General features: G+C 38.4%; 1 non-coding gene across 1 annotated transcript; it reads left to right on the top strand.

Moving 5' to 3' along the window:
• The first annotated feature begins 13,831 nt into the window (after positions 1 to 13,831).
• On the top strand, positions 13,832 to 13,937 carry LOC122044656. Its single transcript, XR_006129684.1, has one exon. It is a non-coding gene; the product is annotated as a small nucleolar RNA R71 (small nucleolar RNA).
• The last annotated feature ends 430 nt before the right edge of the window (positions 13,938 to 14,367 follow it).

Below are 14,367 nucleotides of genomic sequence, written 5' to 3'. Positions count from 1 at the left end.
AATAGTACATGACACCCCCCAGACTTAAACTTTTCATCGTCCCGATGAAATCAATATGGTGGAGGAGGTGGAGGTGGACGAGGAAAAGGGGGTCTACGACGTGGTTGGCCAATAGGAAAACTAGGAAAACCTGGAATCTCACCCAAGGATCTATGATACTCATATAAAGCATCTACTTGTTGGCTAGTAAGTGTCATGCTCTGCATAAAATCTCTCATCCTAGCCTGATCAGTATCATAATCCTGCACAAACTGAGCCACGTGACCTTGAAAATTCCTCGTAAACTGAAAATGATTTTGTACCTCCCTAAACTGATCATCAGATAAAGAGAAGCGACCCTCCAACATTTTTCGTTGGGCACCTTGCTTCTCATGAAGTGATTCTAGAAACGTACGAAAATCTAAAAAATCAAACCTAGAAGATCCCGTGCCATATGCAAAAGAATGCCTAGCAGGCTCCATAAAACTAGAAGGCTGTGGGTGTCCAAATGACGAGGGCTCATGATGTGGCTCAGTGTCTCTAGGTATAGAAGGGTTATCCTCAAAATCTAACTCAGAAATTACCCAATAAGCCGGGTTACGAATAGTAGTTCGTTCAGGAAAAGGAAGGGGTAAAGGAGAACCACTCCTCCTAGGAAACGCGAAACCATTCTCATCCCGAACGATCATTTTCATAGCAAGACATGCATCAATGTCAATCATGTCATTACCATGAATTATTTCCAACCCATCAACATCAAGATCTAAATTATAAGCTATTCGAGTAATCAAACCACCAAAACAATTGATCCCAATGATGCCCTAGCAGATCTTAATAAGGTTTGAACAAAATGAAATCCAGAATCAAATTCAACCTTATAAAGCATAGCCCATAAAGCATAAAGCTCTATCTTTTTAACTACCCCATCACTCTCTCCCCTACCAAAAATAGTTTTACTCATGACTCTATGTAGATACCTAAAGATGGGGTTTTGCATATTGGAGGCCTTAGCTCTTGAAGGCTCATAAGGTTGATCTAACCCAGTTATTGCATTCCAAAAATGATTCCAATTAAACCTTGGATCAAACCTACGAGGGCTTCCGGTGGTTAATCCAAAACAAGAATTAAAGTCACTAAATGTCCATAGAAATTCTTGATTCATTAGTCTAAATGAGATTTTTCCAAAATAATCATCTTCATTAGTAAAATGGACATCCAATGAACTTAAAAATTCCAAAACAAGACGAGGATATATAGGCAAATGTGTGTACATAATATCACTCCACTCCAAAAACCCAATCATCAAATCTACATCTTCCCTAATTCCAAGCATATCAAGAACAGTTGGGTCCATATATCTAGTACACACTATCTTTCTATTGACAAGAATTGCAAATCTAGTTACTTGATCATCATTTCTAAACACAATATTGAATTCATTGTCATTACCTTCGTTGCGTGAAGTCCTTTTGCCTTTTCCTTTCACTGGTTGTTTTCCTTTGTCCCTTGATGGCTCCTCCTCTTTGTCCCCACTGGATCCACCACCTCTTTTGCGAAGTTTCTTCAAAATGTTGGACATCTTAATGAGTTTAGATAGGGGAGGAATTATCTAGGGTTGGAAGAATGAACCTCAAAGAACAAAACTTCAAAGAGCAAAGATCTTAGGTTAGGAGAATGAAAAGTCCAAGTCTTATAGAGGAAGAGAATCCAGATCTAAGAGATCTTGAGAGATTAGAGAAGAGTTTTTAAGAGATTGGGAGAGAAAGAGATGTTTTGGAGAGTTGGGGGTGTGCGGAACATGGCCAAGATCTGGCCGTGTGAGGTAGAAAGAACACTTTTAATAGCTCCCCTACACGGGCCGTGCAGATCCACACGGGCCTCCCCCTCTTCTTTCACTGGTTTCCTCGCACGGCCGTGTCTGGGACACGACCTCTCCATCTTTCTTCTCGGGACTCTTTGCACGGCCGTGTTTGAGACACGGCCTAGACCTTTTTCTCCTCGGGATATCCTACACGACCGTGTCTGGATGACACGGCCCAAGCACTTCCCTTCTCTGCAACCTTTGCCTGGCCGTGTATAGCACACGACCGGGCTCTGTTTTGCACCTAACCTAAAAACAAAATCAAAAGAATGCATCAAACTAAAAGAAATTAAAACACAAATCCAAACTAACTAAAAGAACCCTTGGGTTGCCTCCCAAGAAGCGCTTGTTTAAGGTCTTTAGCTCGACCAAACTTGATCATTCACTTCTTTTCCTCGCCCTTGGAGGACAGATATACTTTTCATTTTTGTTGGGAGATCTTCTCCCAACATCTTCCACCACATTGTCTCCTTCATTTGGTGGCCTTCCATGAGGATGGAAATTCTATTCCTCAAGTTTATAAATGTTGGTTGCTACTCGGAAAACCTAGAGGTTCCACTGTACAAAAATTTGTACAAAGGTCTGAACCTTTTCCTAGCTACCATGTGTTCTTTTAAATTAAATTTTTGATCGCCTGCGGAACTTAACACGTTTGATCCAAAACTTAATCTATTTGTTCTTTTAGGTTTTGACTTGGATCTCCTGCGGAACTTAACACGTTCGACCCAAGTCTCCTTAAGTTATTAATTCCATTAAATATTAATTTCCATAAAAGGTTCCCAGTACTGACGTGGCGAGGCACATGGCCTTCTTGGATATGGGAGCAACCACCACCGACTAGACAAAACCTTTAATAGAAAGCTAATATTTAATTTCCTAAAATAACTTTAGGTTAACCAAAAAGAACAATCAAATCACAAGGAAAAGAAAGAAACAAAAGAACACAACTTCGAAAAACATATTCGAAATACTAGAACGTAAGCCTCTTGTATTTGGTATTATTTCCATAAATAACTAGCATGATGCGGAAATAAAATTTACTAGTTATACCTTGTAGAAAAACCTCTTGATCTTCTACCGTATTCCTCTTCTAACCTCGGACGTTGTGTGGGCATCGAGCTTCCGAGATGAGAAACCACCAATCACCTTCTTCTCCTCCTAGCTAGGTTCGGCCAACAAAGAGGAAGCTTCACCAAGGAAGAAAAACAAAATACTAACCAAGCTCCAAGAGATGCTAGCTTTCTCCTTCTTCTTCTTCTTCTCCGAGTAGTATCCGCCACCACAAGAGCTCCAATAGAAGGGTAGGGTTCGGCCACCACAAGAGGAAGAGATGGAGAGGTTGGCGGCCACACCAAGGAACAAAAGAGGAGAGGAATAATAGATGTTGTATCTTGTGAAGGCACCCTCACCCTTCTTTTATATTCCTTGGCCTAGGCAAATTAGGAAATTTAATTACAATAAATTTTCCTTAATTTCCTTGACATGATTTAATTGAGAGAAATAAAATAAAATTTCCCAATTAATTTCAAGTGGCCGGCCATCATTGGATAACAAAGAGGACAAGTTTTAATCAACAATTAAAACTTCCTAATTTGTTTCCGGAAATTTTAAAAATAAAATTTCTCTTTAAAATCTCTTCATGGTTGATAAAAGGAAATTTCTATAATTTTAATTTTATCAACATGTGAATAATTTTAAAGAAAAATAAAACATCTCTCAATCTACAAATAAGGAAAGAGATCTAATCTCTTTCTTTAATCTTTAATTTTTTAAAAGTGATATTTTAATTTTAATTCTCTTTAAAATATATCTTCCACATAATAATAAAATTAAAATTAAATTTCTTTTTAAATTTATTTGGCGGCCCTACTTAGCTTGGGTTCAAGCTAGGGCCGCCACCCAATCTTACCTAGGCGGCCCTAGCTTGATCCCAAGCTAGCTTGGCGGCCTATTAGTGGGTATAGAAGGTGGGTATAGGTGGGTATAGAACTCTATAAATAAGAGGCTACGATAGGGACCGAGAGGAGGAATTGGTTTTGGTCTCCGATAAAATTAAGCATCCCGTCCTGAACACACAACTTAATTTTATCAACGATAATTCATTCCACTAGAGAACTATCATTGAACTACCGCACCAATCCCAAATTACATTTTTGGGCTCCTTCTTATTATGAGTGTGTTAGTCTCCCTGTGTTTAAGATATCGAATGTCCACTAATTAAGTGAGTTACTGACAACTCATTTAATTAATGTCTAAGTCCAAGAGTAGTACCACTCAACTTTATCGTTATGTCGGACTAAGTCCACCTGCAGGGTTTAACATGACAATCCTTATGAGCTCCTCTTGGGGACATTATCAACCTAGTATCTCTAGGACACAGTTTCCTTCTATAATCAACAACACACACTATAAGTGATAGCATTTCCCAACTTATCGGGTTTATTGATTCATCGAACTAAATCTCACCCATTGATAAATTAAAGAAATAAATATCAAATATATGTGCTTGTTATTATATTAGGATTAAGAGCACACACTTCCATAATAACTGAGGTCTTTGTTCCTTTATAAAGTCAGTATAAAAGGAACGACCTCGAATGGTCCTACTCAATACACTCTGAGTGTACTAGTGTAATTATATAGTCAAGATAAACTAATACCTAATTACACTACGACCTTCTAATGGTTTGTTCCTTTCCATTCTGGTCGTGAGCTGTTTATAATTTATAAGGTACTGATAACATCATCTTCTGTATGTGACACCACATACTATGTTATCTACAATATAAATTAAATGAACAACTACAAACAAATGTAGATAATTAGACCAAATGTGATTCTTTATTCATAATGAATGTTTACAAAGCTTAGGCTTTCAGTATACACTCCAACAATCTCTCACTTATACTAATGACTAAGCTGCCATATCTTCTACCATACATCTGATTCCCATTCCCTCCACATGCCGATCGAAAGCTTTCGCCGGAAGGGCCTTAGTGAAAGGATCTGCCAGGTTATCCGTGATGCAATCTTGGCGATGACAACTTCTCCTCGCTTCACAATATCTCGTATCAGGTGGTACTTGCGCTCTATATGTTTACTTGCCTTATGAGCTCGTGGTTCCTTCGAGTTTGCAACTGCACCGCTATTATCACAATAAATTGTGATGATTTTGGGCAAACCAGGAATCACATCTAAGTCCATTAGAAAGTTCCTGAGCCATACTGCTTCTTTAGCTGCCTCAGAGGCTGCTACATACTCAGCTTCCATGGTTGAGTCTGATACGCATTTCTGCTTAACACTCCTCCATGAAATGGCTCCACCTCCTAAAGTAAACACATAGCCTGATGTAGACTTACTGTTATCCCTATCTGATTGGAAATCTGAATCCGTGTAACCCACAGGGAGCAAATCATCTGCTTGGTATACTAGCATATAATCCCTAGTCCTTCTCAGGTACTTTCAATGTCCTTGTCCAGGGTTACTCTGATATCTGCTGACCATGCCTACGGCAAAACAAATATCAGGTCTCGTACATAGCATTGCATACATTAGGCTTCCTACAGCCGAAGCATAAGGAACTGCTTTCATGTCCTCTATCTCTTTTGATGTCTTTGGAGACATCTCTTTAGATAAAGCTACTCCATGTCTAAAAGGTAAGAAACCTTTCTTGGAATCCTGCATGCTAAAACGAGCAAGGATTGTATCTATATATGAAGCTTGGGATAGACACAACATTCTTTTCTTACGATCCCTTATAACTTTGATCCCAAGAATGTGTGCACATTCTCCTAAGTCCTTCATATCAAATTGTTTGGACAACCATACCCTTACGTCTGATAATACTTTGACATTGTTGCCAATTAACAAAATATCATCTACGTATAGTACAAGAAATACCACCACGTTTCCGTTACACTTCTTATATACACAAGACTCATCCGGACTTTGAATAAATCCATATGACTGGATTACTTCATTAAACCGGATGTTCCAAGACCTTGAAGCTTGCTTCAGTCCATAAATGGACCGATTGAGCTTGCACACTAGATGCTCTTTGCCTTTTCAATGAACCCTTCCGGTTGCTTCATATGGATGTTCTCTTCAAGACTTCCATTAAGGAAAGTTGTCTTGACATCCATTTGCCAAATCTCATAATCCATATGAGCAGCAATGGATAAGAGTATCCGGATAGACTTAAGCATGGCTACCGGTGAAAAAGTTTCCTCATAATCGATTCCCTCTTTCTGAGTGTACCCTTTCGCAACAAGCCTAGCTTTGAAGGTTTCTACCTTCCCGTCTGTCCCTCTTTTCCTTTTGTAGATCCACTTGCATCCAACGGCTTTTACACCATCAGGTGGTTCTACAAGCTCCCAGACTTTATTAGAGTACATAGACTCTATTTCAGAATTCATTGCCTTTTGCCAAGATACTGCATCTATATCTTGGAGTGCTTCGTCATATGTTCGTGGATCAGGTTCATGTTTACCCGGGATCAAGTCCGAAGACTCTCCCAAAAACATGAATCTTTCAGGCTGCCTTACAACCCTCCCACTACGACGAGGCACTGTCTGTGGTTGTGTATCATGTGTGACACGTGTTGCAGTCTCTTGTGGTACTTCATCTTGTACTGTTGGTTCTGAAGTAGACATGTCCTCTCTAAGTTCTTCTAAAACAACTTTACTACTGGGCTTGTGATCCATTATATAGTCTTCTTCTAAAAACTGGGCATTGGTGCTAACAATGACCTTCTGGTCTTTAGGACTATAAAATAAACCACCTTTCGTTCCTTTGGGATATCCTACAAACACGCGAACTTCTGTACGGGATTCTAACTTATCAGCATCTGGTTTCAGCACATGTGCTGGACTACCCCAAATCCGAATATGTCTTAGACTGGGTTTTCGCCCATTCCACAATTCTATGGGAGTAGAAGAAACTGACTTAGAAGGTACCAAGTTCAGAATGTACGCCGTCATTTCCAGAGCATATCTCCAAAACGAATTTGGTAATTCTGAATAACTCATCATTGATCTAACCATTTCCATAAGAGTCATATTCCTTCGTTCTGCCATACCATTCTGTTGGGGTGTACCAGGTGCAGACAATTGGGATTGAATCCCAGCCTCTGATAAGTAATTCCTAAACTCTCCTAAGAGGTATTCGCCACCACGATCAGATCGTAGTGTCTTGATACTTTTACCTAATCGTTTCTCCACATCAGCCTTGTATTCTTTGAACTTATCAAAGCACTCGGACTTGCGGCGCATTAGGTAAATATATCCGTATCTTGAATAATCGTCTATGAAAGAGACAAAATATTCAAAACCTCCTCTTGCCTGGACAGACATAGGACCACACAAATCAGAGTGAACCAACTCTAACACTTCTTTGGCTCTATACCCCTTGGCCTTGAACGGCCTCTTGGTCATTTTACCTTCTAAGCAAGATTCACAAGTTGGAAAATTTTCCAACTCTAATGAACTCAAAAGTCCATCGGCTATAAGCCTCTGAATCCTACTTAAATTAATATGACCAAGTCTTAGATGCCAAAGATATGCTTGGTTCATTTCTGAAGGTTCTTTTCTCTTATTAGAATTAGAAGATGAGTTATAAATTTCCATGTTTTGCTTTGTGGAAGAAATTGGATTTAAAGTATACAAATTGCCAACTAATGCACCAGAACAGATAATCACTTTATTTCTTTTAATAACTACATCGTTACCAAAGGAAACTGAATATCCATCTAAAAACAGTTTAGAAACTGAAATTAAATTCTTTCTAAAACTGGGTACATAAAGACAATTTCTTAAAATCAAATTTCTATTTCTACTAAAAGATAAGTAGACGTCTCCCACTGCAACAGCTGCCACCTTAGTAGCATTGCCCATGTAGACGGTAATCTCTCCTTCAGATAGTCGTCGGGTTTCCTGGAACCCCTGCAGAGAATTGCAGACATGATCAGTGGCTCCCGTATCTACACACCAGGTGCTGGTAGATAACACCGCTAAACATGTTTCAACAACTAGAGCATGAGATATACCTTTGTTTTGGTTCCTACGAGGACAGTCCGCCTTCCAATGTCCTGCCTGCTTGCAGATGAAGCATTTGCCCTTCGGCTTCTTCACTCCGGCTTTAAATCCCGTACTCTGAGATTTATTCACTTTCTTTGCTGAACCAGCTTGTTTCTTCTTCTTCTTTCCTCTCGGTTTAGAAGTAGAACCATTTTCGATAGTGAATATGAGCATTGTGATGAAATAATCCTTCTGCTGCAGTCAGTAGTTCCGCTAATGAATAAGCCCTCTTATTCATATTATAGTTCAGGAACCGCTCAAAACTTCTAGGTAGCGTTTGGAGGATCATATCGATCTGGGTTTCCCCATCAATTTCTCCTCCAAGGATCCGTATCTCGTTTAGATAAGCCATCATCTTTAGGATATGATCCCTTACAGGAGTACCCTCTTGCATGGTGGTCGTCATTATCTTTCTCATGGCTTCTTGCCTAGAAGCCCTATCACGATGACGAAAGAGTTCCTTGAGATTGTTCATAATATCATAGTCTGTTGGTAAATCTTGATCTTGATGTTGCAATACATTTGACATTGAAGCCAAAATGTAACACCGCGCCATCTCATCGCTTTTACCCATTTCCTATGATATTCAATCTCCTCTTGGGTAGATTCACCGATGGGTGCATCAGGACAAGGTTCATAGCTTTCAGCAGTAAGAACAATGTCCGGGTTTCTTTTCCAATCTATGTAGTTTGGTCCGGTAAGTCTATTCTGTTGAAGTATGATGGACAATGGGTTGAAAGACATCCTAAGAATCACAAATAACTTTTGGTCGAACTCTAAATTTAGAATAATATTGATTCCTCAAACAATACTATTTTAAATTAACCAACACCTCATAACACCGTGAATTTTGTATGCCACGTTAGTGTGGACGTATACAAATTCAACATTTGTAAAGGAGGTTTTAACCCATTAATTTTATTATCTTGTCAACCTAACTTTTTGACAAATAAAAATAATAGTTGGTATCATTTGGTCACACATATAATAGCAGTGACTCCGTTGGGGAGGATACTATTAGATGTGTCTAAGTGTATACCATTACTTGACACTAAGTCCATTAATAAGATTATGCCCCTTCCGTTGGGGAAGATCACACGCTCTTAATTAATTTCCTATAGTCATCCAAAAATGGAAGTTTGTTCTAGTGATCCACAAACAAGCTCATCCGTTATGGAGGAAGGCACTCAGAGCCAACGCGCAAGCTTGTTTGCATCACTTACAAACCAGTAATGGAGACCATGGGATTTATTTAAAAATCCCTCTCCCACTTAGTTATTTATAAATGAGGAATTTTAACTATGCTAGCCTACTTAAACTTGTAAACTAACATGCACACACAGTACAATATAAAAGCAATAAATAGAAAATTTAATTTTCAACTATTATGGCTTTTATCTCTAATTGTCCTCCGTGTGTTGTCATCCCAAGCTGCTGCCATATTTGGCCACCGCCTCCGGGTCTAGCTGTCGCATCCATCTTGCTCCTAGTTCCGCTGCGCCTCTGGTCCTTAGAAGGTTCCACGCTTTGCAAGATTCGATCCGCGACATAAATAGAATTTTACAATTTTGATCCTATATTCCATAAAAGGAATGTACATGTATCTAGATCAAAAATAAAATCCTAATAAAACTAAATACAGCTCCTGCTGTATTTTAATACAATCATGCACACACATATAAATTGCCCTTGACATGTCCAAGGGTCCAATCACACATAATTAACTAAAAGCCATAATAGTTGGATCCTGCATCCACAAAGTTAGCACATCCTACTATTATCCTGCCTAAATTATGTATGACATGTGCATAATTAAACTAAATACCAAATACACAGAGGCAAAACCCTAGCTCTGATACCAATTGTTGGTTGCTACTCGGAAAACCTAGAGGTTCCACTGTACAAAAATTTGTACAAAGGTCTGAACCTTTTCCTAGCTACCATGTGTTCTTTTAAATTAAATTTTGGATCGCCTGCGGAACTTAACACGTTTGATCCAAAACTTAATCTATTTGTTCTTTTAGGTTTTGACTTGGATCTCCTGCGGAACTTAACACGTTCGACCCAAGTCTCCTTAAGTTATTAATTCCATTAAATATTAATTTCCATAAAAGGTTCCCAGTACTGACGTGGCGAGGCACATGGCCTTCTTGGATATGGGAGCAACCACCACCGACTAGACAAAACCTTTAATAGAAAGCTAATATTTAATTTCCTAAAATAACTTTAGGTTAACCAAAAAGAACAATCAAATCACAAGGAAAAGAAAGAAACAAAAGAACACAACTTCGAAAAAACATATTCGAAATACTAGAACGTAAGCCTCTTGTATTTGGTATTATTTCCATAAATAACTAGCATGATGCGGAAATAAAATTTACTAGTTATACCTTGTAGAAAAACCTCTTGATCTTCTACCGTATTCCTCTTCTAACCTCGGACGTTGTGTGGGCAACGATCTTCCGAGATGAGAAACCACCAATCACCTTCTTCTCCTCCTAGCTAGGTTCGGCCAACAAAGAGGAAGCTTCACCAAGGAAGAAAAACAAAATACTAACCAAGCTCCAAGAGATGCTAGCTTTCTCTCCTTCTTCTTCTTCTTCTCCGAGTAGTATCCGGCCACCACAAGAGCTCCAATAGAAGGGTAGGGTTCGGCCACCACAAGAGGAAGAGATGGAGAGGTTGGCCGGCCACACCAAGGAACAAAAGAGGGAGAGAAATAATAGATGTTGTATCTTGTGAAGGCACCCTCACCCCTTCTTTTATATTCCTTGGCCTAGGCAAATTAGGAAATTTAATTACAATAAATTTTCCTTAATTTCCTTGACATGATTTAATTGAGAGAAATAAAATAAAATTTCCCCAATTAATTTCAAGTGGCCGGCCATCATTGGATAACAAAAGAGGACAAGTTTTAATCAACAATTAAAACTTCCTAATTTGTTTCCGGAAATTTTAAAAAATAAAATTTCTCTTTAAAATCTCTTCATGGTTGATAAAAGGAAATTTCTATAATTTTAATTTTATCAACATGTGAATAATTTTTAAAGAAAAAATAAACATCTCTCCAATCTACAAATAAGGAAAGAGATCTAATCTCTTTCTTTAATCTTTTGTAGATCTTTTACAAGAGAGATATTTTAATTTTAATTCTCTTTAAAATATATCTTCACATAATAATAAAAATTAAAATTAAATTTCTTTTTTAATTTATTTTGGCCGGCCCTACTAGCTTGGGTTCAAGCTAGGGCCGACCAATCTCATACCTAGGCCGGCCCTAGCTTGATCCCAAGCTAGCTTGGCCGGCCCCTATTGGTTGGGTATAGAAGGTGGGTATAGGTGGGTATAGAACTCTATAAATAAGAGGCTACGATAGGGACCGAGAGGAGGAATTGGTTTTGGTCTCCGATAAAATTAAGCATCCGTGTTCGCCTGAACACACAACTTAATTTTATCAACGATAATTCATTCCACTAGAGAACTATCATTGAACTACGCACCAATCCCAAATTACATTTTGGGCTCCTTCTTATTATGAGTGTGTTAGTCTCCTGTGTTTAAGATATCGAATGTCCACTAATTAAGTGAGTTACGACAACTCATTTAATTAATGTCTAAGTCCAAGAGTAGTACCACTCAACTTTATCGTCATGTCGGACTAAGTCCACTGCGGGGTTTAACATGACAATCCTTATGAGCTCCTCTTGGGGACATTATCAACCTAGTATCTCTAGGACACGGTTTCCTTCTATAATCAACAACACACACTATAAGTGATAGCATTTCCCAACTTATCGGGTTTATTGATTCATCGAACTAAATCTCACCCATTGATAAATTAAAGAAATAAATATCAAATATATGTGCTTGTTATTATATTAGGATTAAGAGCACACACTTCCATAATAACTGAGGTCTTTGTTCCTTTATAAAGTCAGTATAAAAGGAACGACCTCGAATGGTCCTACTCAATACACTCTGAGTGTACTAGTGTAATTATATAGTCAAGATAAACTAATACCTAATTACACTACGACCTTCTAATGGTTTGTTCCTTTCCATTCTGGTCGTGAGCTACTGTTTATAATTTATAAGGTACTGATAACATCATCTTCTGTATGTGACACCACATACTATGTTATCTACAATATAAATTAAATGAACAACTACAAACAAATGTAGATAATTAGACCAAATGTGATTCTTTATTCATAATGAATGTTTACAAAGCTTAGGCTTTCAGTATACACTCCAACAATAAATGCTTGTCCTGCTACAAGCATTTAAAAGAGACGAGACATGGTTAGAGATATTAGATAAATCATATTCCAACCTTTCCTTACCAATTACCAAAGAAAGCTTATGATTTTTGACATCAATTATAGCTCTAGCTATAGCAAGGAAAGGTCTTCCTAATATGATAGGAATCCTAGGGTCCTCTTCCATGTCCAACACAACAAAATCTGTGGGAATAACATTCCCATCCACCTCTACTGGCACATCTTCTATAATACCCAAAGGGTACCTGCAGGAATGATCGGCCAGTTGAAGTGCCATAGTAGTAAGTTTAATGTTTTTGAGACCTAATTTATTACAAATTGAATAGGGAATGAGGCTAACACTTGCCCCCAAATCACAAAAAGCTTTTTCAAAAAATTCTTTTCCTATGCTGCAAGGAATATAAAAGCTCCCTGGGTCCTTTAGTTTTGGGGAAGTGTTCTTCTCAAAAATAGCACTACATTCCTCACTAAGCGCAATGGTCTCAACCTCTCCTCTTCTTCTCTTGTTTGACATGAGATCCTTCAGGAATTTGGCAAATCTAGGCATTTGAAGAATAACATCAATAAGAGGTACCTCTACACAAATTTCCTTAACTTTTTCTAAAAATTTGCCAAATTCTTCATCTTTCTTGAGCATTGTAAGTCTCTGAGGAAAAGGGACTGCTTTACTCTGATGGTTCAGTGGAAGAGTCTCTTCAACCTCAATGGTACTCTCCTCATTAGCTTGAATTCGATTTGGTATAGGAGGAGAGAGCTCTTCTTCTTTTTGTATCCCTTTTGGAGCAGTCACTTGGGAGTCTCCCAAGGTCCGTCCGCTCCTAAGCTCAATTCTATTGCAATGCTCCATAGGATTCACATCAGGTTTTCCTGGAAGTTGTCCTGGTGCTCTGGATGATGAGGAGGCTAGTTGGGCAATTTGACTATCCTGGATCTTTTGATGCTTTTCAGAATTATCCATTCTCTGAATGAGCTTTGCTAAATCTTGCTTCATTTCATTCTGACTTGAGATAATTTCTTCAAGCATCTTTTCAATATTTGACTTTGGTAAGCCTTGAGAAGATAGATGTTGAAAATTTTGTTGCCCAACTTGAAAATTTGGTCTTGCCCCCATAGATGGTCCTTGATCTTGATTATTTCTGTAAGAAAAATTGGGATGGCTCTTCCATCCAGGGTTATAAGTATTTGAGTATGGGTTGTTCTGCCTTTGATTGTAACTCATGATTGCATCACATTGTTCCAGTTGATTGATTTGTGCAGTGATAGCTCCCAATGGACATGAGTCATTTGAGTGCTCTGAACTCCCACATACTTCACAAGATGTACTAATAGCATTGACCATATTAGCACTAGTCCCCATATTCTCAAATTTCTTTGTAAGAGCGTCCAATTTTGCAGACAAAAGAGTGACTACATCTACATCAAACTTCCCTGATGCTTTAATTGTTGGGTTTACAGAAGAATAGCCACCACTTCTTTCGTTTGCCCATTGATGATGATTTTGTGCTACACTGTCAATAATTTCTTCAGCTTCATCTAAACTTTTGTTCATAAGTGCCCCTCCAGTAGCTAAATCAAGGGACACTTTGGTATGATAGTTGATACCATTATAAAAAGTGTGCAACACTAACCATCTTTCCAACCCATGATGTGGGCATTGTCTGAGCATACTATTATATCTATCCCATGCTTCAAAAAGAGATTCTGAATCAGTCTGCTTGAAGCTTGCAATTAAATTCCTCATATGAGCTGTTTTGCTTGGTGGATAGAATTTATCAAGAAATTGTTGCTCACACTGCTCCCAAGTGGTGATGCTATTAGGGGCTAAAGAATTTAGCCATTGCTTTGGCCTATCTCTTAAAGAAAACCCAAATAATAATAATCTAACTGCGTCTGAAGGAACTCCATTCATTTTCATGGTACCACATATTTCATAAAAGACCTCTAAGTGTTGATTGGGGTCTTCATGAGGTCCTCCACCAAATTGGTTCTGCTGCACCATAGATATAATTGCGGGTTTGATCTCAAAGTTATTAACTTCCACTGAAGGTCTTGAAATACTAGATCGAAAACCTCTTGCATAAGGTGCTGCATAATCCTTGAGTGGTCTATTCGCCATGTTCAAATGTTCCTGTTCTTCAATTTGCCTTTGTAGAATTCTTCTTTTATGGAAAGT

The sequence above is a fragment of the Zingiber officinale genome, chromosome 2A (genome assembly GCF_018446385.1).
Source record: "Zingiber officinale cultivar Zhangliang chromosome 2A, Zo_v1.1, whole genome shotgun sequence".
In the NCBI taxonomy this organism is placed as follows: Eukaryota; Viridiplantae; Streptophyta; class Magnoliopsida; order Zingiberales; family Zingiberaceae; genus Zingiber; species Zingiber officinale.
Note: the sequence above shows the minus strand (reverse complement) of the source record. Positions and strands in the feature narration are given on the sequence as shown.